The sequence below is a fragment of the Berghia stephanieae genome, chromosome 5 (assembly GCF_034508935.2).
Source record: "Berghia stephanieae isolate SIO BIC M18660-M18661 chromosome 5, UCSD_Bste_1.3, whole genome shotgun sequence".
Taxonomy (NCBI): Eukaryota; Metazoa; Mollusca; class Gastropoda; order Nudibranchia; family Aeolidiidae; genus Berghia; species Berghia stephanieae.
This window is the reverse complement of record NC_088364.1, coordinates 16,599,375-16,626,735: the sequence shown is the minus strand read 5'-3', so window position 1 is coordinate 16,626,735 and position 27,361 is coordinate 16,599,375. Positions and strand designations below refer to the sequence as shown.

Genomic DNA, 27,361 nt, shown 5'->3' with positions numbered 1-27,361 from the left:
CCTGATAACCTATCTCCTTGCCGACCATTTCCAAGATTTTACTGAAAAGTCATATCGACCCAAAATACAAATTGATTTTTTAAACTCAAGTTTAAAAGTAATAAGTACAATCTATACAGAAAATTGTTGAGGAAATCGAGCTTTACAAGCTTTTCGTTCTTGTAAATATAACAAAGATTTTTCTTCAAATTTCAATGAATCTGAATACAAAAGATGTTTTTTCTCATAACTAATGTGGCAATCTTCCCACATCTGGCAAGGAGAGGCCAAAAATGACCTACATTTTGTCAACAGTTTCGAATCTGAGATGCCTTGGGAGTAACTAGTTTTGTTTGCCAAAACAATTGTGAAGAAAACAAAAAGTTATCTGCAATTTTAAAGGCTTAAAACTTGTAAGAGAAAGAGAAATAATTTGAGGGAACAGCAGCAAGATCGTGCCACTGACTGTTAACGACTGCGGCAACGATTTGCAATGATGTCAACCCCCTTCTTATCATCGAAGTAGTATATATGGACCGGTGATGAGCAACTTTTTTCCCCAAATATAATTCCAATCAATGCCATGCATTCATTATTCTAACCTTCGCACTCTATATTCATTTAGATTCAAAAAAACATACTTCATAATAATCCTCTTGGTTATCAACTTAATCCTGGCTTAATTCATTTGTCTCATTGGCTATGAATAATTCTATATAAAACTACCAAATAAAACAAATGGCATATGATAAAGAACGTTGTTATAAAAGCGCATAAAAACATCAGGTGCGGATGACAACAAAGAAAACCTTATAAATTTTTCCCATTTTTTTAAAAGCAAAAAGAGATTCATCAGTGAATTTGATTACTTAATACTAAATCCGTTCGATAAAAAAAAAGTAAAATCAATAATTATATATCCTTGTACATTTTATATATTGAGATTTGCATAATGTATGAATGTGCCAAATTATAATATGCTCCATAAACTTGAAATAAAAGAGTTTTTGTTGATATTTAATTGATGTTCGTGACAACTTTTAAAAGAAAATAACATATTGTAGATGGCGGTGCGCTACAATATATGTATAATACAATATAGCAACCCCCAACCCCCCCCCCCCTCTCTCTCTCTCTCTCTCTCTCTCTATATATATATATATATATATATATATATATATATATATATATATATATATATATATATATATATATATATATATATCTTCTTCTTCTAGGTTCCATGCCTGGTCCAGGCTTCGGATACTGCATGAATTATCTCTCTCCATTCCTCCCTGTCTCTTGCCTTTTCAAACAGCTCTTGGATTGTTAGGCTGGTGAAGCCCTTCAGTTGGTCTATGAGTGTTTTTCTTTGTCTCCCCCGGGCGCGTTTACCAGGTATTTTTCCACAACTTGCCAGGTATTCATTCTTATCTTTCCTTACTATGTGTCCGAAAAAGGATAGTTGTCGATCCACTATTAAGGGCATTAGTTTCCTTTGTTGGTATGTTTGTTTTAGCACTTCTTCGTTCGTTTTGTGTGCAGTATACGATATTCTCTGCATCCTTCTCAAGCACCACATTTCAAAAGCTTCAATGTTCTTTTGTGTTTCTGCATTTGTAGTCCAGCTTTCGCATCCGTATAACAAGATTGGCCACACGTAGCACTTCAAGACTCGGAATCTAATCCCGAACGACATCTGTTTGTTTTTCAAAATGTTTCCCAGGTCCATGAAGGCCTGTTTGGCTTGAGTTATTCTTGCTCGTATGTCTCGGTTACATCTTCCATCTGTTGTCACTATTGAACCTAGGTATTTAAAACTTTCTACGTTGGTAAGTTGCTCGCCGTGAATCGTTATATTGCAGGTGTTGTTGTTTTCGGGGTTTTTCTGTATTACCATGCATTCCGTTTTGGTGATATTCACTTCCATTCCCTTGGCTTCACTATCTACTACCACTTTGTCAACAATCTTTTGAAGTTGGATTTCTGATGTTGCAATGAGTACCGTATCGTCTGCGTATCTTATATTATTTATGTTGTGACCTCCCACTTTTATTCCCTCCATATTATTTATGCCCCTCATGATTGTTTCTTGGTATAGATTAAACAGATCTGGTGAGGCAACACACCCTTGACGGACTCCTTTCTTAATAGGAATGGAATTTCCTGTAGAGTTTCCGATTTTGATAGATGCCTGCTGGGTGTAGTATAATGTTTGCATGAGTCTGAGGTCTTTCTCATCAGCGCCAATGGAGTGCAGTTGTTTTAGTATTTCTTCGTGGCGTACTCTATCAAAAGCTTTTTTGTAGTCGACAAAACAGAGGTATAGTGGGGTCTGAACCTGTATAGCTCTTTCACTTAAAACACGGAGGAGGTATATTGCGTATATATATATATATATATATATATATATATATATATATATATATATGTGTGTGTGTGTGTGTGTGTGTATATGTGTGTGTGTGTGTGTGTGTGTGTGTGTGAAGATTTCATTCTTCCTCTGCTCTCCTTTTTGTATCTCTTTCATTCTCAGTTCCTCTTACTATTCCCTCACCACCAGTCAACCTTAACATTACATTAAATAGACATTCCCTGTGATAACAATTAGCGATATTTCAAAGTCAATAGAATATTCATCAGATGTCGAACCCATCGAATGTTTTGTTGAAATTCAAATCAAGTAACAGCTGTGCCACACTATAATTTTGTAGTTAAGAGATGTTCATTTTTAATCCCCCGGTCAAAGAAATACAACCTAAACAATACAATAGCTAATCCGGATTATCTCCCCTTGACCAGTCAACGCATTAATAATAATAATAATAATAATAATAATAATAATAATAATAATATAATAATAATAATAATAATAATTAATAATAATAATAATAATAATAATAATAATAATAATAATAATAATAATAATAATACAGCCTGTTCAAAAAGAAAGTGTCCCAAGGAAAAGTTCGGACTCAAAATATCCTTTTCAGCCAATTAAAAATATATAAATATAATAATATATAACGAAACAAAGTATCCGGGGAGCCTGAGGAACTGACCAATCCTAGTTACTGCTCTGCGTTCTGTACGTTAATCATTTGGCATTTACTTTGATTTTCTATTTAAAACTCGATTTCTTTAAGATTCAATAACCAATCAAATGGGGGAACTTTTTTTCTTCTTCTTGAATTATTCTATTTCCAATGCAGGAAGCTGTATACTTCTTTTCAGAATGTTTGTTTTACTGCAGTTTGAATTTATCAATCGTTTCAAAGTTTCCATTATTGTTGGGTTTGTTTCTGTTGTTTTTTTGTTTTGTTTTGTTGTTTTTTTTCGCTTCGTTTGTTCGTTCGTTTGTTTCAATAGTGTTTTTTTTTTAAATTTTTTTCTTTTATTTCGATTTTCATTGCAAAACAAATTTGACGTGTTTTTATCACGGTTGTAGAACAGCAGATCAGATTGTGAACTATCGAATCATACCAATTTGAGTTATTCGACATGTAATTCATAAGTATTGATGCTCTGCGTTTAGCTCAAAAACTCATGACATCCGCCAGCAGAATATAACGTACCAACAAATAAAACTGTATAACCGTTTACGTTTGTAGTCTGATTGATAACAATCAGCGAGAACTACTCATAAATATGGTTGGCTAAAAAAAAATAGCACAGCTGAGTGACGTCAATCTCGTTCCTTCTGAAGTAGAAGTCAAAACATGACTCACAAAGGTGAATGATAGTACTAATGGTTTTATTGCGATGGTGACACTTATTTTGAAACATGACGTAATCGGAAGTCGGCTTTAAAATGGTGGGATAATTAAAATGTCAAACATTCAAAATTTCTTTAAATCAGACAGAATGAGAAAGGATTAAGACTTTATTGAGATGTGCACATGTATGGGCACATATTTTATTTCATTTATCCGACATTGCTTGGTTCAACAAAATACACCATTTATATATGGGTTACATATGTTACATGGGTAACAGTAACACACAGTAATGACGATGGCCACAGTGCCTGAAACATCGGTTTAGACTGACTCCAACATCGTGGTAAATATTACAATAGTATATATATATATATATATATATATATATATATATATATATATATATTATATATATATATCAATATCATATTGAGATTATCCAAGTAATTCGGCAACGCAACTAGGAAAAATTAATAGAAGATAGAGAAGAAACGAAAATACAAAAAATAGGGAAATTTAGAACAAAAGAATTGAAAGTACCTCAAATGTAGACGATCTTTAAGTATACAAAGATTTAAAATTTCAAGGAAAAGACCAAGCGCCGCTCCCTTGTATAATTACCAACCAAATCATTTATAATTGACATGGCGACAGACCGGAACTGGAAATAGTAGAAGTAGCAGAATAATATTCGCGACTCATTTCTAATGCTAAACCAGGTACCATATATGGCTGCCATTAGGTGTTTGGAATGGTTATATTTTTCTATTGATAGACGGAAATTAAATGCGTTTAAGAAAGGTACATCAAAACGAAAGCATTTTTCGTTATCGGAGTTTGATACGTTCAGTCAATCAAGCAACACTTGCACAAGTTAAAGTCTTTATTTTCTTTTTTTTTTTAATTTAAACTTTATTTCTAAAATTTGCTTTTGCATCCAATATTAACAAACTAAAGATAACGACGATGATGATGACGAATGTGGTGGTGGTGATGATGATGATGATGATGATGATGATGATGATGATGATGATGATGATGATGATAAAGACAATTCACTTATAGAGGGCACGGAATTGATGTCACTCAGCTGTTTATTGTTTATAGCAGCCATTTTATGAGAATTTCTCTCTTAACTGTTTTAACCAGACTATAAACGTTTAAGGTTACACATTGCTTTGTGTGTTGGTACATTATATCCGGCTGGCGCAAAGCATCAATACAATTCAACGAGAACCACTTCTAAAAACGTTTGGTTAAAATCAATGACAAAGAGCCGAGTGACGTCAATTTCGTTCATTCTATAAGTGAATATAAAGAAAACAAAACAAACCAAAACAGATCGATAACTTTGAAATATGTAATAATACGTTACAAATCAAAATCTTTGTCCTTCACACTCAAAGAGATGCAACCAAAACAAATAGATTTTAATCTCTCAGTAATCCCCCTTTGACCAGAAAAAATCTGCTCTCAACCGCCTCACATACCTGTATTGCTCTCCATTACAGATGACCAAGTGGTTCCTTACGATGTTGTGATGCTGTAGACAGGAAGAAGGTAAGTTTTGATTATTACAGTAACTATTGTAGAATGGCATAACTAAAAGCAAAAGTAGAAAAAAAGGGCAGGTCAATAAAATTCAGCTTAAATGCGACATCGTTAAAGAATAAATAACTGCTTCCTTTCTATATTTTTTTTCTTATTGAATTTTAATTATATTATATACTAAATGGTTTATAATCTGAATTATTGTTTCTTGTCCAAATTGACATAAAGACTCCCAGAAATATGGAAACAAAGTATATACCTCGGAATTCATTTAAAAGGGTAAAGTTATAATTAGATATACCGATTCAATCCGCGCTCGTTCTAACGAATTGAGTTTTGTTTTACATTCTAATATTCCTTTACGCACCTATCATAACTAGTTATAGATAAAATTTTCAACAACAACAGCAACAAAAAATGCTTTATAGTCATGGTGGATAAATATGGAATACCAGTGGATGTTCTAGAAAAAAAAAAACCGGGAAAAAAAAACAAGAAGAAGAAAAAGAACATTATCTGACCATTCTTTAAGTAAGTAGATCAGAAACGATTAATTCATTTTTTAAAAAGTAAGTGATGATTTTCTGAGTGGTTTAGAGTTTAAACTCTATAAGCAATATTTTAATTATATCAGATGTACGTTTTATGGGATTTTTCGACAGACAACTAATATTTTCAAGCATCGCTATACCGCAACAAGAACAAAACAAACACAAAAAAATGTGTGTGTGTTGGGGGGGGGGGGGGGCATATTGATAAAGAAAAAGGTATAAAATAAAAGGGGAAAAATAAAAACAATTACAACCCATATTATACAAATGTTAGCGGCCTCTTTCATTTATTTTCTCAGTTTACACTAAAGAAATTTCATGTAATTATGCTGTTACGTGTTCACTGTTTCATCCTTTAATTCAGTAAAGATGAAGGAATTTGATTTCAATCACAATGAGTCATCTTTTAACTTAGTTTTCACTTGTTTCGACCTTTTCATAATAAAATATACATATTATATCTAAATAAAATAATAGCATAGATGATAAACAGAAGAGTAGATTTTGAAAATGTTTTCAGAATCAAGCGGTTCAAAAAGAAAGATGGTCAACAGACAAACGAAAATACACGTTCCTCATCATGCAGACGCTGTCTGGGTGATTTGAATACATGCATTGAATTTACCAAAATTATAGTCATGTGCAAGCTAAATGGAATAAGAGGCCATCGAAAAATCCCGAAGTCCTCAAGAAAACAGCAAAAGAATCAAATCAGGAAATAGAATCCGAATATTTCCGGAAGTCCGCGAGATTAGACAGTTACCTCCCTTTGTTCAGAATAAAACGACATTTTTGAGCGCCCAACGCGGCTGACTGAGTGTGTAGTTTAGTGGTTAGTATCATTTTGGAAACAGAGACCGAGAAAACCTATGGAGAAGATGTTCGAGTCGCTCTAATCATCAAATGTAGGGTATTAATGTAAAGATAGATTACCGGATCGAAGCAAAGAAGGAGATAAGATATTGAGAGATAAAGAGAGAAAGGAGAGAGAGAGAGAAGGGGGGGGGGGGGGGGGGAGGGGGAGAGTGAGCGAGACACAAACACACTACACAACACACACACACACACACACACAAATAGAATGAGAGAGAGAGAAAGGGAGAGAGAGAGAGAGAGAGAGAGAGAGAGAGAGAGAGAGAGAGAGAGAGAGAGAGGCGAAGTCTGTTTTATGTAATACAATTAAGAAATTTAGATTGCTCATAGCTCCGATTCTGCCATGTTTAACTTTTAAAAATTAGCAGCCAGTTTATATTATAAAATTCTTTCTCTTTCTCTTAGAAACCCAAGTAGCTGTATTGTAAATGATTAGGTTTTGGGAGTAATAATCAAATGAAAAATCGGTCTGAGTGCCAATAATATAATCCTAAACGTCATCGTCTTGCGGACCAGATTGCTGAGTTAACTTCACCATATCAAAAACTCAGAGACTGGTTTGTTTTTTGTTGTTGTTTTTTTTTTTCTTGCTTTAAAAAAATGTTTTTGTTCTTTTGACTGTTTCATTAATATAAAACTTTTCTATGGCGCAATGTGTTCAAAGTGCAAGAGCACCGGTCGGGCCAAGGGAGAGTATCATACTACAAGACAAAAGATGCACATGGCATGAGACATCTTTAAAACGGCGATATAATATAATGGATTTTTTTTTTAATCGAGGGGATTCAACATTTTACAATTATGTGAACTATATTTTGAGACTTAAAAACAATATGCTTAAAAGAGGATTGCCATGTTGTTCGCAGCCGTTGCCCTTCTTGTTGGAAAATGCATAACATATAAACATTCAACATAGAGTAAAATAAAAACACAAAATTCATTTATACAGATTTAATTATCCTTCCTATGCGTCAAGCTGGAAAATCTCATTCTGTCATTTTCAATTCGCCTCAGGGGTCTCCTCCAAAAACCTCCCCAAACACTCTGATGACCCTCCTAGTTCGTCTCCACATCCGGTTGTTCTGAGTTCAATTTTCCCGTACAATCCTCTTGACAAAATGGCGACATTTAAGGGTCATTTCCGTCGGAGATGCCCCGTGGTCATTTGCCGGATCGGAAGAAGTATTTCCAATATTGCTCCTAATTTTATATGTGCTTTTATTATTTTTATGCCTTTCCTTCATATCATTATCTTTGTCTTAGATCTGTCTCTTTATTTGTTTTCTTTCAAATCTAAAAAAAAAAAAAAAATTAATAATAAAGAGGAAGAGTGAGAGAAAGAATGAGAGTGTATATGTATGAGTATGTGTGTGTGTGTGTGTGTGTGTATATATATATATATATATATTATATATATAAGAAGGGAGAGAGAGGGAGAGGGAGAGAGAGAGAGAGAGAGAGAGAGAGAGAGAGAGAGACAGAGAGAGAGAGAGAGAGTTGAATAAAAAGAGAGAACACGAGCAAGAGAAGAAAAAAGTTACAGTTTACAGTACGTGTACGTCCCCAACGTGTAGAGGGCTCCCATGCGTTTATCAAGACGTAGTCGCCTTTTAAGTTTAAGAATTTGAGGGGATCCAGGAGTGGCTTTCCAGAAAACTGACCGCTTCAACGGATTTTCTCTATACAGTACATGATATTCTGACTCTTGACGCGCAAAAGGCACCAATAAAAGATATTACGAATTTGTAGAAGCAGCAGCAGTATCTGATGGCATGATCCCCAATTTCCTTTCATATCCTGCTAAAGATTTGGCATTCAGCAAGCCGGTGGGGGGAAGAGATCCAAGCATCAATGACATAGTCTTGAAGAGACAGCGGTAAATACGTGATGCTTATATCAGTACGGCGGCAATGTAATACTTATTTGGACACAGATCAGGATTGGTAGCAACGAAGCAACTTAGGTTCCCCAAGTCTCCATGCGGCGACTGCGCCCCAATAACAGTTTCCCTTCAATGTACAGTGCGATTGTTTGCGGGTGTTTTGCATCATTTTATTGCATTTGGATTGATTGATAGAAATGAAAGGCTCCTGATCCACAGCATAGAAAACATACCTACATCATGTAGATTATTCACTTTATCTCATAGTGAAAATACAGCAAGTGGCCTCCATCATCGTTGTCGTCTTCATCATCACCACCGTCGTCGTCGTCATCACCATCATCATATCATCACCTTCATCAAATTTACATACTTACACAAACAAAGCAAAAAAACAAACAACCACAAAAGGCATTTTCAATATACAAACACTATGCAATTAGTCAATTAAATTTGACTCACTTCATCCATTTGCCTCAATACGATACCGCTTATTCATTCATCTCGTATTTAACTGAACTACATTCTGTATCATTACTATTACTCTAAGTGTAGGAAACGGAAGTCTCTGCGATTACCCGTGATCCTTTAAGCTAAGCGCACGTGACCCCCATGTGATCATATGACACCAATGCACGTGACCGATTCGTTACCAATTCAGATACCATCACAAACACCCTCATTAGTTTCTGTTGACGCACCCGAGGGTTATGATATGAGGCTAATTCCAAAGACTAAGTTCGATCTGGTGGGCGTGCCTGATGCATGCGACTCGTCATTAGGGGTTGTGTCTGGTGCCACCAAAACAGAAAAGGAACAGGTGTCTACGTCACGCCACATGATAAAAGCTCATTTTTAAAAATCTCAAAACAGTCTGATTTTCTATTTTCTGTGGTTGATTGTCGCTGTCTTTATCCCCCCCCCCTCCCAATCACCCTCTCTCTCTCTCTCTCTCTCTCTCTCTCTCTCTCTCTCTCTCTCTCTCTCTCTCTCTCTCTCCTCTCTGCCATGTATCAGTATAATATATCTTCCTGTCTATTTCTCTCAATAGGAGATAGAGAATGCACTATTATACATATATATATATATATATATTCTCTTAAATTATTTTTACTACTTATCATCACAAGCTTCATGTTAGTGTATCAGTACACTAATAAATATTACACGACGTCATTTTTGTGGCAGTACAAAAACCTCCTAATTTTGCGTCACGCGTCGAGAAAAAGACTATTTTTAAAACGGGTCATTCAAGTATTAATCCAGGCCATTAAAAACGTACAGAGCTAAATTTGGTATCGTCTTGAAGAGGAAGGTTTAAGCTTTATTTCTATACCCCTTCAACAATTTTTTAAAAAATGGACATTAAAGGTAGAAAAATGCCGTTTAAAACTTTAAAGCAGCGAAAAATCCCGACATATTATTGATATAAAATTTGAACCGAGTCTGTCGAAAAGACAACCATCTTATCTCTATTTCTACCAATTTGTTTTAATGAGGATTGTTAAATGGCCCAGGTATCGCATTTTTTAAAAGTCCACCAAGCCTTGTTTTCAGCTTTGAGTGTTATCGGATTTTTTTCACACCTCATTGTAGTTTGTAACAGCACACAAATTGCCATGAGAATGAGATCTCAAACTATTGACAAAAAGAATAGAGTTCACGAAGCCACATTAATATTATATTAAAGTACAATCAATATTTATATTTTAGATAGTTTAAAACAAAATGAATACGATAAAAGTTGTTATTTCAATTGATAAATCGGGTCGGTAAGTGGGTATGTTTTAATGATGGAACAGTCTAAATAAACCCCAATTTTTTTCGTTTTTTATTGACCTGCAATTTTTTTGGATGACTTTCTGGTCTTGGTTTTTATTAAAGGACGTGTTGATTTCATCAATTTATCTATGTAATTTTTTAAATATCTGGTTTGTCTCTCGGTGTCTATTTATTGCTAAACAAAATACAAATAGATACACTCCACACTCATGGCGGCCATGTTGTTGCTATGACAAAATGATTGTTTGACCTCGTTATAACAGTATATTTTTACGGTCGAAAGTGTAATGTCGTTTTTAAAACAATTGCATAGGAATACCCACTACTTGTAGTTTATCAAACAGTCAAAAGACACACAATGATTCGTCCCAATGTGTTAGAAAATTGAAGAAAAAAAACAATGCTATTGTTTTATTTGGGAAAAATGGTACTTGTAATAGTTAAAATATTGAGATTGGAGAAATAATAGACTTCGAAGTGTCACTTTGTTTAATAAATTATTCAATTCTTTTTCTAAAGCTTTCATGATCGACTATGTATAGGAACAATAAGAGTTACTAATGGCAAATGAAGCAGTTTATGTGTAGAAGTTAAATAATCATTCTTTACGCCATTAAAACTGGATCAAAATGGATAAAAGGTTGACGTGTATTTTTCTGGGGTTTTTTTGTTTGTTTGTTTTTTGGTCTTCAATCGGGAAAGAAGCAAATAAAGAGATCAATGTTATTATTATTATTTATTTGTTTAATTTTCACTTTTGGATTTGGTGAAATTTGCGATACCTCAGTTTGCACAATTCTCGCCTTTCAAGCAAAGGGAGTTAATCAAAATAATTGGGTGGCTAGGCCTTTATTATAACTAAACCAATAATAATAATAATAATAATAATAATAATAATAATAATAATAATAATAATAATAATAATAAATAATAATAATAATAATAATAATAATAATAGTAATCATCATCATCATCATCATCATCATCATCATCATCATCATAATATTTGGCTTTTATATAGGTCTAGCGTTTTTGTTTTTGTTTTGTTTGTGTTTTTTTTTTCTTTTTTTTTTTGTGTAATATTAGTTTTACTTGTTCATTCTACAAAATTGTATAAATGGCGAAGCTTTGGCTAGGACTAGGACTCATGTGTAGCCTAACTCGGTGTTGCAAGACAATGGTGGTAATATTAATAAATAACATTCATATAACGCTTTACCCCATAATAACAGACTTAAACTACAATGTGAAGTGCATGCGGTGCGAATAATATACTATAATAGATATGATCATGATATGACGTGTATCAAATTGAGGGGATTATCCCACCATGATGTATAATAATTACAATTAATCTAATGTGTGGCGATAATGCCTCCAACAAAGCGGGGACAACTCATCCCCAGTGAGGACGTTAATGCCGTGTTGGGCATCAGGCTGGAACATGGTTGACCTTTCACCTTTTCTCGCCGCCATCACTCTATGTCAGCAGGTCTTTGATTTATGAACGGTTATTTTGTCTCACACGTGGGAACATGTCATTGCCATTACATGGTGGTTTCATACAGTACCCACCGCATAATAGTGTTTTCTCATGGTAACACAGAAAATAGGGCTCACTCTAAAACACGGAAGTTCTGTCTTCTAGAAAAATTAACTTCATCTGCTTACCTCAGTCGGTCCTATGGTTTATAAATTTCATATCAAGAATTTTTTCTGGAGCCTATTTTAAGTAGGAGAGTCTGTCCTTGTCTGTGTCAGCCAGATTATCACAAAAAAATCGACAAGCTATTCCTTGGCAGTTGAAACAACAGTAAGATACTATGATACTATGCCTTTAGCCAACATGCTCACAGCATCCGCCAGTCGGATATACCGTACCAAAACACAAAATTATGTGTAACCTTGAACATCTATAGTCTGATTTATAGAATTTAGTGAGAAAAAAAAAAATGATAAAAATGGCTGGCTAAAAACAATAACAAAGATCTGAGTGATCTTAATTTCGTCCTCCTACAGCGGAAGTTTATCTAAGAAATGTAGGATGGACATGTGTTTCGTAATCCTTTGGGGTTCTGTTCCCCACTCATTTACCTGTTCATGAAAAGCAAAGCGCCACATCAGATTTGTTTTGTGTGAAACGTTTGTCGGACCATATTATAGTGAAGTAAAAACGAGACAAGGCAAACTCTAGCCCTTTAACATTTTAAATAAATTGGTAAGGACCTTTACGCATAATATAGCTCATACGACACAGGTTTGGCTGTACGTGGATGGAAGTCAGTTTGGTCGAATTCAATCCCCCGAGGAGGCGTGGACATCGACTCCTCGAAACTGGGGGAACGGCTGCCAGGCTTTTCCACCAGCAAGAGGAGACATTGGGTTTCAGCCAATCGGCTTTGGTCGAGAACCTGCCTAACAGCACGCTCACTACATCACTTCAACAAGAAACACCCATGTTGTCCAAAGAGAGCAAATTGAAGATTTATTGCTTGACCAAGGAAAAATAAACAAAATGACTGAAGCGGGACTCAAACCCAGGACCTTCCGGTATACAATACAATGCGTGAACCACTCGGCCACTTCGCCTCTCACACAATTTGAAAGGTTATATTCATTTGTTAGCTTTGAGATTATTATCGCCCATCCGGTCAAATACCACACTCAACTTCTATTTCATTTATCAAGATTTCATTCAAAATCAATTAGGGCACATTATCGTTGATTTACTCCTTTTTTTTCTACTTAATCGTGTCTTTTACCTACGGGACTGTGTCTCAAAATCTTTTTTTTTTTTTTTTTTTTTTTTATACGTATTATAAAATGAACATCTTATGTCTATTAAAAAAAAAAAAAAAACGTATGCCAGCCCTTGGAATCTCTGACATATAATAATTAATAGTCTGCTGCTGTCTTTGATACATTTCATTAGCATTTAAACTTGTCAACTCCTTCTTCCCACCACTACCACCATCACACGACAATGTAAAAAACAAAACAAAACAAAAACGACAGCTCTGAATATCACTGCTAAAGGTCACGTGACAACATTAGTCCCCTGCGCTTTTACTATTACTTTTTGACACCATGCACTAATAACAATTTAGTGGGTCTCTCGAGCTCAATTGATAGCGCGCTCGACTCACGTATAAACATACCTAATTGCATTTTCCTCAGACTCCCCCCCCCCCCCCCCTTTTCATGTTAACGCAGTAGTGAGTACTCAGCCAAGCTAAATGTTAAATCTTGGAGAAGATATGCAATTGTTATTCAATGTAACTCTCTCTCTCTCTCTCTCTCTCTCTCTCTCTCTCTCTCTCTCTCTCTCTCTCTCTCTCTCTCTCTCTGTGTGTGTGTGTGTGTGTGTGTGTGTGTAAGTGTGTGTCTTTCTCATCGAACTTTTGTTTCATTACCTTCTGTTGGTTCAAAAGCGGTTCCTATTTCTTGCTCATAAAATTTAATGCATTCAAATTAAAACAGTAGGGTGACAACAGGCGGATGTCTCGGCGTTACACCCATACTTTCGTTAGAATATTTACAGAGTCACTAAGACTTTGTTTGTAAGCTGCTCGCTGATTGGCCCGTTTCACAACTGGGTGCAAGACCCGCTATCTTTCGAGTGTTTTGATTGGCATATTTGGTGTGGAGTCTTTTCGCCATTTTAGCGGCCTTGTCATGAATTAGACTATGGAGTAGTATTTATCGTCGTTACTGGTTCTGTATTATGGTGGCAAAGAGATAAGCAATTGGGTTATTTTTAGTTTATTATCAATGCCCTGAGAAAACTCTTCTCCAACCCTCTGTAGAAACGTAACCAGTGTGACCATGTTGCCGTATCGACATACCAAGGGATGATAACAAATCTATTATGACTTTTTTCTTCTATTTACTTATTTATGTTTTTGGGCTATTACATTATAAAGCCCACAACCTGCAGGTAGAAGAAATTAACACTTATTATATTACAGAATATATACAGCAGGAGGTAAAAATTATAAGCAATTAATAATAAATATAATAGTCTGAATATTATTGTTGATGACGGATTCTTATGATGAATCGGATGGGGCGTTTGTATAGAAACCTTCACGATGGAAAGCAATATCTTCTATTTGCAACAACGGAAAGAGACCACCAGTCTTTGATTAGCGCAATGAAAACGGGCACGTCGTCTCCTCTGGACTGGAAGCGAGCGATCAAGGATCGCTATGGCGGGGTCATCGTTTTGCACTCGATCTGACAATTGTCCGGAGACTGCAGAGCATCCGATTGAACAGAATCCGGGTTTTTCATGGTGGCGGAAAATTGTTGGAGATGGGTAGATCGTCACAACATTGTAGTGTAATCATTAGAGCTGATGTCATATCGGCTGAGGAACATGGGAGTATTACATTAATGGACATTGACATGTAGCTGACAGATAGAGCTATAGAATGTGCTATTCAAATGCCAATGCAGAAATGCTTGCTATTCCGATGATGGCATTACACAAAAAGCTCTTTATACTGATGCGCCTAAAGGGCAAAGTTTTGATTTTTCCATCTGTCTCTGACCAGAAACATGCCTCTAGGCGAGGACTATGAAAAGTGAGTAGCAGAGTATGCACAGGATATTGTTTTCTTAAACTGTTGACAATATTTCCATTAAGATTAAGATCCAATGTGTTCTCCTTTAGTCTCTTCCCCCCCCTCCCCTCCCCCTTCCTCCCTCTCTCTCTCTCTTTCTCTCTCTCTCTCTCTCTCTCTCTCTCTCTCTCTCTCTCTCTCTCTCTCTCTCTCTCTCTCTCTCTCTCTCTCACACACATACACATACGCAAACACAAACACAACTATTTATAACACACTAAACAATGTGCACCTAGAACATTTTGAAATATTGATGTGTAATAGTTTTTGAAGAGGGATGTTTGTCTCACTGCTTGGTCTGGTATTTGTTGTGTCGACAAAAGGCAATGTCGAATTGTCATGAATTGCCTTGTTTTCAAATTGATAACTTGTGGAAATATAGACGGGGCGGGGAGGGGGGGGGGGTGGATGATTAAGCCAAGATATCTTGAGCCATTGCAATCACACCAAGAGGACTGGAGTTAGAGGACTGTTTTCAGTATTTAGTTTTTCCTCCAGACAAAAACATGGTCCTTACAGCTCACTTTGCAATTCATTCGACAGTCACTTTAGACAATTTCCCCGTATTCTAAATAAGGGGATTTTTTTTCTCACTCTATTATCAGACCGCTTTCATAAACACGAGTTCAATGTACAGAAAAACCTTCCAATACCGTCCTCACCTCACTCCCATCAAAGACCTGGATTATCTCCATCTTGATGACGATCACGAATTATATCATATCATTAACAATAAAACTCTTCGTTTTGTGCCGCAAACTCGCTTTACTGGCATTTAAAGATCCTATACAAGGCGTGATAACCAGGTTTTCCTTTATTGCAATTATAAAAGAATGAAATTTTAAAACTATAAACAGAAAAACAAGCGGGTGGAAGAGATGGCTGGTTGAATTTAACCTGCTTCCGGATTCATGAGGGTCTCGCGTTTTGATCCTGATGCTTTCTTTTATATTATATCACTGTCGTCTCTGCTTAAATAATATGAGTATATGAAATGTAATTTTTTTACAACAAATTAAGTAAGACGTATCGATATGCCCATAACGTATATTGCAGGGCAAAAATTGTCATATCCACCCACTTTAATTCTAATGTAACCTATTCAATGTCATTTTTGACATTAAGCTATGCTCACAATGATAATTTTAAAAAAATGTAATTTATCAGTTTCGAGTTTTTGTCAAGGATAAATCAACTCATTTACTACCTGTTTGAAATCGACTCGATAAGAAGCAGTGCTAGATGTATAGATTTGTGTGATACTAATTAACATCTGATATCTTATTCATTTGAGAATCACAACTCGTAGGCATTTGTTTACACAGCGTACACTCAATCGAATCTGCATTTATCAAATTTGTTTTTCATATCAGTTTATGCGGCTTTGTGGTCTCGCGGTATTTCATTCGGCTTTCGATCTGAAGGTCCATGGTTCAAGTCCCGCTGTGGACAGAACACAGAGTTATTGTTTCTGTCGTAAAAAAAAAAAAAATTCTCCCCATTCATTAATCTTTTCTAAGCGGAATTTTTGATCGATCGTTTTCATCAAGAGTAGAAACAGCCATGCGACTGGCTACTCTGTATGTGGAAATTGGAGGGCCTAGTCACAGCTAGAAAAATAATGAGAGGAAAATTATGGTTTGAAAGAAACTTAAGGTTTCATTTTTTAGCGATGAAGCGTCATTGAAGCCCTTGTCCTATCTATCTTATAATTGTCAACGAAAAAAAAAAGGCAGTACATGATGTAAGATTTTGAGTCTAAGGTTTAAAGGGCGGTGAGTTTTAATGAATATGGACAGAAAACCCACTACATGAACACGCTTCACTCCACGCTCATTCTCATTTCATTATGCCCAAACTTCCAGTAGCGGCACGAGCATAGATAAAATTGGATTAATGGATTACACCTGTCGTATTTTAAAGATAATCCACAACCATGCCTGGATTACAAGAGGATTAATAAATTGCCATTTTTATAGCTTTTAGAGAATTCATAGAGATTAAGGATTTAATAAAATACAAAAGTTTTCTGTCAATTCAACCTGTTCCCCCACCCCACCCCGTATCAGAGAATGTGCAATAATCAGTGGAAAATGAATAAGGATTTAAAAGACCGTTTTTGTATTTGTATAGTATACGTTTTATGTATAAAATGGATATAAATTATTATTTCTACGGTGTATCTAATAAAAATTTGGCATTGAGAGTTTATAATGCGTGACCCGATTTAGATCTTACACCGAATATTTTATGATTATGCTTTTTCAAAAACAGATTTGATGGCATATGATTTGTATGCTTATTTATTTATTTATTTATTTATTCATTCATTTATTTATTTTGTAAAAAATTTATTTACTTATTTATTTATTTACTTGTTTATTTATATGTTTATTTATTTATAAGTTTATTATTTGTCTGTTTATTTATTCATTTATTTTCTTATTTGTTTGTTTGTTTTTTTATTTATTCATTTATTTATTCATTTATTATGCGATTTCGTTGTTTTAAAATATCATAATTCACACAGATATATTTATTACCATATGCAATAAAAATCGTTGTTTATGTTGCATAAAATTTGATCGACATTAAAATGTTGAAAATATAGTACATATTTTAAAGATCACAAAGAAATTACAAAGTGAAGAGAGCGGGAATTACTTTGCTCGAATTAATAATTTCTTCACATTTGACTATAAATTATGGCATCCATTTTATTTTTGTAAAATTAGAACATTGTTCAGATAGTGAAAGAATATCTTGCCTCTCCCAACTCCAAAAAATAACAACCCCACACCAACGTCAGAAGTACCAGTCCATGTTTTCCGATACAATCACTTGGTCAATTTCACCATCCAGTCATTGTTGACACAAAATCAAAACAATGCCTGTCGCAGGCATGCACATAGTGTGCACTCTTATCCACTTCCATTAGGCAATGCTGCCACTGACAACAACAAAAAAAAAAAAAAAAAAGAAAGAAAGAAAGAAAAAAAAAAAAAAAAAAAAAAAAGAAAGAAAGAAAGAAAAAAAAAAGAAAGAAAGAAGAAAGAAAAAAGAGAGAGAAATACATTTTTAAGAATTAAAAAAAAAATATTTTGCCAGAATTATATTTTTAATCTGCGTGGATTAACGAAGTCTGAAGATTGAGACTTTTCGACAAGTTGGGGGCCACCTTAATCCACTGAATTTGCTTGTAGTAAAAGCTTTCTGGTCAAAATGAAAAATAAATAAATAAAAGTGTTTAGTTCGTTTTGGCAGAGCAGACAATAAGGCCAACCGTATTAGAACTCAAGAGGTCGGAAGTGTTGACAAACATTTCAAATACTTTATCATCAAACACACAAGCAGACGGACTTTTTAAAGATAAATTATAATTTAGAGAGCTTATTAATATGTTGTTCTCATCACAATCGATAAGAAGTAGTGCTGGATGTAGAGATTTGTGTGATACTAATTAACATCTTATATCTTTATTTCTTCGAGAGTCACAACTAGTAGGCATTTGTTTAAACAGCATACAATCAATCGAATCTGCATTTATCAAATTTGTTTTTCACAGCAGTTTATGCGGCTTTGTGGTCTCGCGGAATTTCATTCGGATTTTGAGCTGAAGGTCTCTAGTTCAAGTCCCGCTGTGAACAGAACACAGAGTTGAGTCTTAGAGAGAGCTCTTTACTCACATTCTCTTATCGTACTTAGGTTTAAAATGTGTAGATGTCCAGTATAGTGTTGTTTCTGTCGTAAAAAAAATAAATGTGAGAGTATATTACACGCGTCATGTCTCGTCTTACATTGCATACTTTAAGCATATAATATAGATGTGGATTTTTGCGATCTATATAAAAGTTCACGTTTTTTAATTTATTTTTTTAAAATTTCTCCTTTCAGGTGACAATACAGCCGACCATAAAGTTTGAATGAAAACCGGAAGAACGTCGCAATGATGCCATTTATGTCTGATATCACGATACGAAATGTTACTATGATGTGTGAAACCTTGGAAAAAATTAAATGTAGTCAGTGTGAGTTACATCCCTTCGTTCTACCACGAGCGCTTCATCTGATGATGATGATGATGATGATGATGATGATGATGATGATGATGATGATGATGATGATGATGATGTTGTTGATGATGATGATGAGTATTATTATTATTATCATCATCATCATCATTATTATTATTATTATTATTATTATTATTATTATTATTATTATTATTATTATTATTATTATTATTATTGCTGTTGTTGTTGTTGTCTATTTATATATTTAGTTTAAATTGTTGTTAAATATGATGTCTATGTTCACTCTTGTGTATAAACCAGGGCACAAACACCCTTGTTAGCCTTGGTATAAACACGTTAAAGGAGTGAAATCTGAGAATTCCACAAAGGCAACAATGCAAGAATCATAAGATAAAACCAATGCTTAAAAAATCGTCACATAGCCCATACAAAATTCTATTTAGTCTTCGCATTTTCCCCCATTCATTCGTAGAGCCAAAAAATAAACACACATTATTATAACTTGGAGTTATATTGTAGCCGTAATCTATCCCGCTTTTTTCCCCGCCTTAAATCATGAATGGATTAACCCTAAGCGTTTTAAGCGACAATGTGTCGAATTGATTTTTTAATTATTTCCATGCTTAAATTTATGCATGTGACTTTCTGACTTTGTTTTTTAATTTCTAATTTCTTTGTCTCTCCCATGTAACAGTCAGTGAGTCATGATACTATCAGGATGGCAATCATGATTCCTCTCGTTCCTTTAAAGCTCATTTGACGCCATGTAAAGTGAGAGCGATGTCAGAGAAGACTTTGGTCTAAAGCAATGTTCTCTTGTGGACCAGAGTATAACGATAGAGTGGGCGGTATGTAGAATATTGTAAAATAATGTCAAAAACTAAGAGAAAAATTATTTCTGAATATTTTCAAGAGTTAAATTTATCTCATTGGCCCCAAAAAAAGAAAAGACTGTGAAACAATCGTTTCAAGAGAAAAAAAATGCTTCCCATTTTGCTTGCTCAATCAAATTCGGATAAATTAGCATTGACATTCACTTGTTATAAGTTCTAAATCCAAGCTCAGACCGACATCAGTGCATGAAGGACAAAAAGATGGCCTGTCGAGCTTGTGACATTTTTTTTTTTTTTTTGGTTTGGTGTTTTGTTTTGGTTTTTCTTGTTTTTGTTTTTGTTTCTTTTGTTTTGTTTTGTTTGTTTGTATTATAAGTGAATAGAGAACAAGTTATTCCCAACAATATATTAAGATAGAAAATACAAAACAACAGAAATTCAAACCAAAGCAAGCATCGTACTAATAGAAATATTGTGTTAATTTTGTGTGTGGTGTCATCTCCTATGACGATAATGGATAGATTAGGTGGTGGAGGAATGGCATTAGCTTAGGTACTACAAATAACTACATGTGATAGGAAAATGCAATTCATTTTGTTGTCATGTTTTCCATTTTATCGTTTGCATCTTCCGTAAAGCGCCAAAATATTTCCAAAGTTTGACATAAAAACTGAAGTTCCATTCGGTCTATACAAATCGCCTGCAAAAATTCCTTTTTTTGTAGAGGCACATAATAATTTACTTTTCCCATCTTTCAATATCGCCCACTGCCTGGGGCCAGGTACTCATTGGCATTTGAGTCGACTGGTTAATTTATGAGACTGAGTCTTCTAGTTCAACATTCATGCAATTTATTTTACAAAACTGGCTTATTATAAAAACTTTGTACTTTTTACCTTCCTTTTTTTCCCCAGATTCATTGTACAATGCAAACAACTCATATAACTCTGGACCAATCGCAGACCAGCTTTCTAATCCATTGGATTAGTGACGACCAATAGGAAAGCAAGACAGGACGTGGGCGTGGTCAAATCCGAAACGTTTTCAAGAGAGCTATGCTGAATGAGGCGAACACTGTACTGCGCATGAGACGAGACAAGCCCTATGTTTACATTTGTGACTTTACCCGTTAGCTCTCAATCTATTTGTGTTGAAGGTCCCTCCCACTGAAATGTTTTAACAAGAGTATATTTTTATTTTATATTTAGATAATTGTTCAGCTCTTTAAAAAAAAGATTATCATGCTTCAAAGTTGAAATGTATTGTAAACAATAAAATTGAATATATTGATGAGGATTTGTGATTGGTCTGGTAAAGCATGAACATAGAAAATGGAAATGAGAGTGAGAGAGTGGGGAAAGAGTGGGAAGGAGACACTAGGAGGGAAGGAGAGACTAGGAGAGAGAGAGAGAGAGAGAGAGAGAGAGAGAGAGAGAGAGAGAGCGGGAAGAAGGGAGGGATAAGAGGGAAATGGAGAGAGAGAGAGAGAGAGAGAGAGAGAGAGAGAGAGAGAGAGAGAGAGAGAGAGGGGGTGAAGGGGAGAGTGGGGTCAAAGAGAGGAAGGGAGAAAGAGAGAGAGAGAGAGAGAGAGAGAGAGAGAGAGAGGGAGGGAGGTAGGGATAACATAGAGGGAAACGGAGTAAAGAGATGGAATAAACACACAAGCACAGATCAGTTATTACTATAAATGACATGCACATTAATTAGGACCGGACCTACTCTTAGCATAATGGGGTGTTAAAATTAATATTTGTTGTCGTAAGGCTGGCATGTAATATTGATATCCATCATCTGATCAACCATCTCCATACTATTCATTAATTTCTGCAATCTAAAGCTAGATATTATACATTTTTTAAAGGGGACACATCAATATCATTACTGTCAGAATACCCTATTTACATCATATTTTTCAAATGATGGCATATTCTTTTCATTTTGGATTATATGATATTATTAAGATATTACTCGTTGTCAACGTTTCTTTGGAAACCACACAATAGATGCTTAGAAAGAAATACAAGACTTGTAAATCATACAGCATAAAATAACATTTAATTTTAAAACTTTTTTCTAATAGCTCATGCAGGGATTATGCTGCTCCCAATAATAATTATTATGGGACAATGGCCTTTAGACGGAGCGTACAGGTCTGATAACCAAGACTGTTATAGTCTCATTATTGTAATGGAAATACTTTCTAATCAACACAAAATAACATACACTACAACAATGTTAAAACAAGCCATTAATTCCGTTCTGATATCAGATCCTCAAATATGTGCAAGGAGCATTTAGGCTATATTAAAATAATTGAAAAAATGAATGGATGAATGAATAATTCAATAAATAAATGAATAACTAAATAAATAAATAAACCCTACAACAATGTTCCATAAAACAATGATTGAATAAGTAATAAATATAACTGTTTGCTAATTAATCACGTTGCTTCTTTGTGTTGCGGCATAATCTAAAAGAAATAATGACAATATAACTGTCTGATATGAATTTTTAAAAAAATAAATGAACAGATGAATGGCACCCTGTCAGCGAAAGGCAATGCTGCTATGGTCATGCACTGTTGATGTTTGAGTTTGTACTAAGTCAGCCCCATATTATAGTCACACCCATTTTCAGCTTTCCTATCTGCCTCTCAGTCTCAGTGTCTTTGCTGCTGATTCGCCTTTAGGCTCTTATCCGTCTCTAGATATAAAAACTGTCCGCCTTGTGAAAGACGGCACAGTGAGTCTTGCTAAACTGCTAGTAGTAATCCACATGAGTGCGAGGCACAACTCCTCTCTTTTATTTCGAATTTCTGATCTTTTGGATTAACTTTGGATTATTATGATCATGGATGATTTTCTTGGATACTCAACTGTATGGATATTTCTTTACTTCGGTATTGATCGTGAGTCATGATATGATAAGAGGTAAAATTTAAAAGTTTCTTTTCTTTCAATTTTCAAGTTTAAACAGGGACAAACTACGCATTTGCCATTCAAAGTGGCTATTAAAGTCTACCGGAGTGTATTTATTTTCATAGGTTGTTTCATTATTTTTCTTTCTCTAGGTTCAGCTCACTCTAATTTCTTATCTTATATTGCATTGTGATATGACATCAATTATTCTTAGCGCCTTGATAAAACTTCCAAATTCAAATTCAATACATTCGCTTTATTCAGATTTGCATCAATTACCCACGGAGTTTAAGTTAATAAGGGAACCTTTCTTGGTGCTGTCTTACATTTTCTTCTCGGATATCATGATATGAAAGTTGTATCTAAATTTGATATCGCCCTAATATGCATTTTATGTGGGTTTTATTATAAATACAATTTAGTTGATATGCTTATGTACACAATATTAAATACGAAGATAATATATATATATATATTATATATATATATATTATATATATATATATAATATATATATATATTAATATTATATATTATATATATATCGTAAAATTAAATACATTACTTTTCTCGGGATATTTGTTAAAACGTCAACATTTTTTAGGATAACGAATCTATGTCGTTTTGGGATTACTACCTATAACTGCTGTATTATATGGTGTAAAGGACGCTGGTTGATAAAGAGTAAGAAGGATTTCATATTTAATGATCTGGTAAGTAAAACCACGAAACCCTTTTTTTTAAAGGCCGTTATTATACTTTTAAAATGCGTGCAGGAGAGCTTTGGAAAATATTTTTAACGTTTCTTCTCTCACACTCGTATTTATCATTTTCGACGTTTTTCTTTCTTTTCTCTTTTTTAAACTACGATCAACCCCTTTATTTAATCAGTTTGTATATGTAGACGGTCTACTGATGTTTAAATAAAACCACCGATAAGCACTGACATTGTACATTATAGAGCAATAAAGATTCGACATAGTATTATTATGGCACCCCTTTTAGCGAGGTTCCTGTGCCTGAGTCTGGAGGGTATGTTTTCAGACTAGACATACAGATACATTGATCATGGCTCTACAGTTTCAACAAGTCCCCTTTTGTCCATTAAAAAAATAAGAGGTTGCACGTGCAAGTAAATGCTTTTGTAAACATTGATCATCCAACAATATCAATGTCACTAAAATTGAGATCCATATAAACCGCATACCTCATTTACACAACTTGTAAATCCAAAATCTAACATTAATTGGATCATGTCTGTATGTATAAAGTATAAAACAATATAGGTTAAGCCAATTATTTTCTTCCCGTCAGAACCACAAGGAGCCTGGCTTTATTCCATATTATTTTCTGTAACTTCAAACAGACAATAACAACATATTTAATGCCAGTTGCTCGACGAAGTGCATTCTGCAAGTCCTTATAACAACCAGCGACTTAGTCACTACTGCTGTTTAACTAACTGTGGCATCGGAGTTAACCACAACTCAATCTAGAATCCAAACCGTTGTCTTTGCTCGTGATTAAATTACGAGTCGAGAGAGATATACATGAAGTTACCGGCACCCCGGAATTCATTTCCCTTACTTTCGACAAGGCATACTATTTTGTAACACGAGATTTCATTAGCAGCATGGAAACAATCGAAGCAATGAAGATCCATATGGTAGACCCTACAATGAAATGGACTCTGAAAATCAATTTGAAATAAATGAGCCTATATTACATCACCTTAAAAGCAGGGTACAACGACATCTTTCAAAGATGGCGGTAGTTAGAGGTTCTGTTACTGTTAGATCTCATTTCTTGCACCTTTCTAAGTTTGTTTCCTGTTCTCGACTTGGTTTTATTCAGGCTATTATTGCTGGACTGAGTTATTTACTGCAAGGAAAACAGGAAGGTGTGGACATGCGTAATGTATATTATGTGATAGATAAATATCTAAAATTGAAATGAATGTATAGAAAATTCTCCTTGTGCCTCACTTTTGTGGGTGTCTTTTAAGATTTTGTACCCTGAACAACATTCCGAACATTATTTTAATTCATATACTTCGAATGGTTCCATACATGATAATTTGGTCTGTCTCCTGCTAATTACTTGAACAGGTCCCATTGATCCTCTATTTTTCTTGAATGTCTGGACTCTAAATGATACCAGGTTAAGTTAATAAACCAACCCTTCTATTTACAATTGCTCATATGAAGCCAAGAAGTTACTTTCTTAAACCAGTATAGTGAAATAGTGAGGGGGGGGGGGGGTTAAAGAGAAACTGGTACTGCGATCCATGCTCCAAGCTTTCCTAAGGAAGAGGAGTGAATTACATGATAGAGGTCTACTTGGAAAAATACAGTTTGTCGGGGAGGAGTTTCTTCTCTGAAGTGGGATAGAAGCTTCCGGGTCTATACCAAGGAAAGACACAATGTCGCGTCAAAAGACCACAGACCATCTGATTGAGCATTGTTTCATAAGAAGCTGCCTGGTGTGTTCATGACGGTTCATAAGTGTGGAATAGTTTGTTGTGGTTATTTGGTGTTTTTTTGTTTTTGTTGTTTTGTTTTGTTTTGTTTTGTTTTGTTTTGTTTGTTGGTTGTTGTTTTTTTTTTTTGTTTTGTTTTGTTTTTTGTTAGAAGGAATAGTTTGTATGGAACCAATAAAAGCTGCTGCTACTTTGCAAACATTCGCCTCCTCCTTCTCGCTTTCTTTCTTATGCTCATCCTCCTTTCTTCACCTTGTCTTCCCCCGTCTTCATCAGCACCATTATCTGCAGTTCTAAAGTGTGTCAGACTTCCTTAACACGCATCCGAAATAGCTCAGCTGGAAGAGCATTAGGGTAGTTGCCTAAATGTCCCCGGTTCAAATCCGGGTTTCGGAAAGAAAAAAAGAAAGTTTTGACCACACTATACTTTAACTCACATGTAGTTATGAACATCATCATCATCATCATCATCATCATCATCATCATCATCATTATCATCATCATCATTATCATCATCATCATCATCATCGGCACCATTTCCTACTCCTGTTCTTTATTTTTATCTACTTATTCTTTCTCAATTTCATTCTTTAATTTTATCTCCTTGCTAATAATTCTCAGTAGTGAATGCATTAACGTGGTTTTCTGTAACATTATGATGGTCGGTGTCTATGGACCGTTCTGTACTCATCTCGAGTGGTCAGCGTTGGTCAATGCTAAGTGAACGTAAAAGCTGCTACTAACGACTTTATCTTGATGGGACAGATAAAGATAGATAGTGGCGAAGTATCGACTTTGTTTGAGAAGAAAAAAAACGGATAAGGAGGAATAGGAGGAGATGGGGGAGGATGAGAGGAGAAGAGAGGAGCAAGGAAGAATAGGATAGAATTAATAGAAGGATGAAGAGAATAATATGGTGTTAGATTTAGTGTTCGATCTTTCTAAAAAAACCTGCCAGATCTAGTCATGGTTTGTTATCGACGATATCGACGTGCATCGATATGTATACGTCTATATATATATATATATATATATATATATATATATAAAATATATATATATATATATATATATATATATATATATATATACGAAACGAACGAACGTTTGGCCATATAATGTGAGTGATAATATATATATTTGTGTGTGTGTGTGTGTGTGTGTGTGTGTGAGTGTGTGTGAATATACTAAATAAATAGTAGTATCAATCATCAGTATTATGTGCTCACGATGACTTATTCACATTCATAACATTTTTTTTTTATTAAAGGCGGCTCGAATTGCCTCAGCATTAGGACAATACGTGTCGCCTTTGATGCTGATCTTGCTACTATTAGTAGTAATATTATTGCTACCATTTGATGATTGGACCCGTGTGTGTGTCTTTCGGAGGAGACATTGCAGAGGTATATTACCAAAATAGATAAAGGGGATATTCAAAAGATATGTCCATAATTTCCCTGTCTCTGTCCGGAAATCAATGAATATCCCTAAATAGACTCCTTCTTTTGATGTTTACCGGCTGCAACAGATAACAGGCCTTTCTCAAAAATTGGATCATTTTTCTGTCCTCGGGGCTAAAATCAGACCGTCTTCAATTAAATGCAATGACTACATTGGAAAACTTGAGGTTTACACTATTGTTAACTCGCTTTAGAAAAGTGGGGAAAAGGGGAGGGGGTAGAAATGTGACAAGTTTGAGGTTTCCCCCCAGGGAATCGGAAGTCATGATTGCTGATTTTGGGAAAGAAACGAATAAAATTAATTAACACACACACACACACACACACACACACATACACACACACACAAGACATAACTGGAAAGAAAGGCAAAATTTTCGGGGGTTTAAATTTTTTGTAAATACGTACGTATGTGAATGTGTCTCTAACTGCTTATTTTATCACTTCGCCATTAGTTCCAATTTCAATTCCACTGCCGATGACGTGCTCATGGTTAGCTACGGCGGTAAATAAATGTTGTGGTACAGCAATCTTCCCCCCCCCCTCTCTCCGACACACACACACACACACACACACACACACACATACACATACACAGGCACACGCACATATCAATAAAATAAATAATAAAGTTCCCTTTACGGAAATTTGTCTTAGGTCCTATTCAAA

General features: G+C 34.8%; 1 long non-coding RNA gene and 1 other non-coding gene across 3 annotated transcripts in view; both read left to right on the top strand.

Moving 5' to 3' along the window:
* LOC144972495 (uncharacterized) overlaps positions 1-22,268 on the top strand; it is a 41,640-nt gene extending 19,372 nt beyond the window's left edge. For both annotated transcript variants that reach the window (XR_013645368.1, XR_013645367.1), the window contains exons 2-5: positions 5,210-5,258; positions 18,857-18,990; positions 19,691-19,844; positions 20,744-22,268. This is a non-coding gene — a long non-coding RNA (uncharacterized LOC144972495). The remainder of the gene's footprint in view (positions 1-5,209; positions 5,259-18,856; positions 18,991-19,690; positions 19,845-20,743) is intronic.
* Positions 22,269-25,552: 3,284 nt separating this feature from the next.
* On the top strand, positions 25,553-25,625 carry Trnat-agu (transfer RNA threonine (anticodon AGU)). Its single transcript has one exon. It is a non-coding gene; the product is annotated as a tRNA-Thr (tRNA).
* The last annotated feature ends 1,736 nt before the right edge of the window (positions 25,626-27,361 follow it).